We start from the raw sequence: 272 nt of genomic DNA on the forward strand, positions 1-272 counted from the left end.
ATGTAGGATCAAAGCGATTTTCGTCACATTTAGCGTGACTAAATCCATCAATGGTCACGTACACCCATACAACCAAATGACATAGATCAATTATGGGAGTGTAGCATGGAAATTACATGTTATGTGATCCGAACATGTCTATTTCCAACTGGTCCAACCTTATTTCTTAAGTGAGATCAGTACTGAACATAATAACAGAGTGGAATGAACTGAATACTTTATTTCTGTACAGAAAATATCCAAATACATAAATGTGTTCAAAGAACTAAACA

Source organism: Olea europaea, chromosome 1, assembly GCF_002742605.1.
Source record: "Olea europaea var. sylvestris chromosome 1, O_europaea_v1, whole genome shotgun sequence".
Taxonomy (NCBI): domain Eukaryota; kingdom Viridiplantae; phylum Streptophyta; class Magnoliopsida; order Lamiales; family Oleaceae; genus Olea; species Olea europaea.